The sequence below is a fragment of the Protopterus annectens genome, chromosome 10.part0, assembly GCF_019279795.1.
Source record: "Protopterus annectens isolate FY-2018-M chromosome 10.part0, PAN1.0, whole genome shotgun sequence".
Lineage (NCBI taxonomy): Eukaryota > Metazoa > Chordata > Ceratodontiformes > Protopteridae > Protopterus > Protopterus annectens.
Genome location: NC_056744.1, coordinates 1,628,829,710 through 1,628,832,165, shown reverse-complemented (window position 1 = coordinate 1,628,832,165; position 2,456 = coordinate 1,628,829,710). Strand labels below are relative to the sequence as shown.

At 40.8% G+C, this 2,456-nt stretch overlaps 1 protein-coding gene across 1 annotated transcript in view; it reads left to right on the top strand.

The window, feature by feature from the left end:
• Window positions 1-1,685: 1,685 nt before the first annotated feature.
• Window positions 1,686-2,456, top strand: part of TAOK2 (TAO kinase 2) — a gene marked incomplete in the record, with an annotated part of 2,530,163 nt that continues 2,529,392 nt past the window's right edge. The window contains 1 exon segment of the mRNA XM_044086327.1: window positions 1,686-2,456. This exon segment is cut by the window's right edge and continues 124 nt beyond it.

The window sequence follows — 2,456 nt, the reverse complement described above, 5'->3', positions numbered from 1 at the left end:
CTAATGATACCACTACTGAGAAAAAAAATGCAGCATTGAAGTGCAACTACTGTTTATATTTTTGACTACATCTGGCTGTTTCTTTGTAAAACATTGCCTATCATAATAGCCACCAAAACTAAGCCTTTCTGCTACATGTGTATTCAACTGAGACTCAAGGCTATGTATTTGCTACCACCCCAAATCTGTAATAATACTTGCCATATCTGTCCTTTATGGTGCTAGTCCTCATGAAGGATCTACCTGTATGTATAACCCAACAATACAATAATTAGTAGGCCTACCAACTTCTGCAGCTGACTCAGCATAACTTCAGTGGCTTAAGTGCTACTACATTTAACATGTTTATTTTATCCTTGAGTAGTTCACACTGTCCTGAAATATTATGCTACCTGTTTTGGTCTGTAAAAATGTAATGCATGTTGAGAAATTCTTTATTTTTCATCTCTGTTACAAAAATAAGACTTTGTGTGCTCAGCATTAAGTGCAATTACAAAACAATAAAATTTCCTAGAACAACTGAAACCCAGCAGTCCAAAAGCATTTTTGTAGGGTGGGATCTTTGACCCCACTCCCCCAAAATGGAGAACTGTACCCCCACCCCTGCTGCTATTACTACTTACTAACTTCAAGATCATTGCATCTCTGTGACTGCAGTCTTGATCTCTTAATACCAGTCATAGGAATCTCACATTAGTGATGACACGTTAGAGTGTGGATAACTATTTTTTTTCACAGCTAAACTTCACCCACTTCTTCCATGCCCCATAGGCACCCACCTAACCTTGCTAATACCTATACTACTTGGCTGCATTAAAAGAGTCCTTTTTCTCTACATAAAAAAAAGCCATCCAAGTTTCTGATAAAGATGTTGGCTACCCCATTTTGGTTGTGATCAAATTAGAACGATGCTAAACATCTCAGATAATATACAGGCTAAATTGCATACACCTACTTGATATGTACCTGTCCATGAAATAATTCCCTTCTAACTCCATGCCTAACTACCTTTGAGCTTACAGTGTGTCAAAAGGAACACTGTAGACAGGCTTCCTAAAGCCAAGTATTATAAAAAGGGCACAAAAGTGTAAATAATTCCCACGAACATATGTTATGCACATCTGCATTTCTGGTCTTCACCTCTGGCACTGAACTTCATCATTTTGTTGGTGTTTGGCACTGCTGTTTAATGCTGCACGTAATGATTCAACCTATAGTTAATTCCAGCACTTAGATCTATTTACTGTGCTGTCCATGTTGGTTCATTACATGTCACTGCCCAGTTCTCGCCACCAAAACACATAACTTGGCACTTTTCTTCCCACACTGAGCCATGCTTACTTCCCCGTATTTTATCCTCCAAACTACATTATGCCATGCTGGAAGCTGGCTTTCCCATTCTTGATCATCAACTTATTTGCGTTTTGACATGAAGGGCAAAGTAAACTGTCTCCTATCAACGTTTCATTATGTCGAGTCCCTGCTGGTCTCTACAAGTACAAGGCCCACAGACAGCTGTTGGCTTACACATCATACATGTTTTTAAAACACAGCAAGCTTTCTTCTACCACATACAGCTTGCTGGCTGGCGCACGGACCGAGTTTGGTGAAGTCGTCACTTCCTAATTAAACGGCATCCTTTCTACCGCAGTAAGGGCAAATTGAGACTCTTGACAATTTGGGCAAGTTAAGGTATATAAACTGCATTAAACACTGAATCACGTGACGGTTTTCTACATGAAGCATTTGCGAGAAAGCCATACCAGAAAGTGGACAAAATAGAGCACTAAGTTTTGACCTTCTTAAAATGGCAACTGCTTATCTTTTTGTCACCGAGTTTTGACCTTCATTCTTCACAAACGGAACAAAAATGGGGAGGGGACCGCAAAAAAATTGTTGTTGCCGGATTTTCTGGTTTCCTGTTTCCGCTTGACTGTTGTCCGACTGCCATATTGAATAGGAACAAAAAGGAGAAAAATACAGAAAAGAAATGTGAGAAATAAGAATAAAAAAAACACCACTATGTCACGGTCAGTCTGGCAGCTAAACCACTCACTAGAAAGCGAAAGACAGTGAAAGACAAACGTGGTGAAAAATATAGGATATTCGCGTGCACAAATCAAGGCAACAGTGCGCACGCGCCCAGTGACTAGTGGGCGCGCATTCAGCTGGGAGACTGAACAGTTGGGTCTGTGAGAACCAGCAGTTGTGATGTATGCTCGCGCTCACGGGTGGAGGGTAACGGGATCGAGCACTTCAGCTATAGGGAGTTACTGGTAAAGCGAAAGAGGTTGGGAATCCGAGAACGAGCTGTGCAGGAGAGAAGGGAAAGGGGGGCCTTTAACGGTCTACTTGCTTCTTTTGTGCAGATGTTGACGTTTTATACATCTGTGTTTTACTGTTTGCACTTTTTTTTTGTAAATCACAATGATTCGTTTATGGTTTCAGCAAGGACT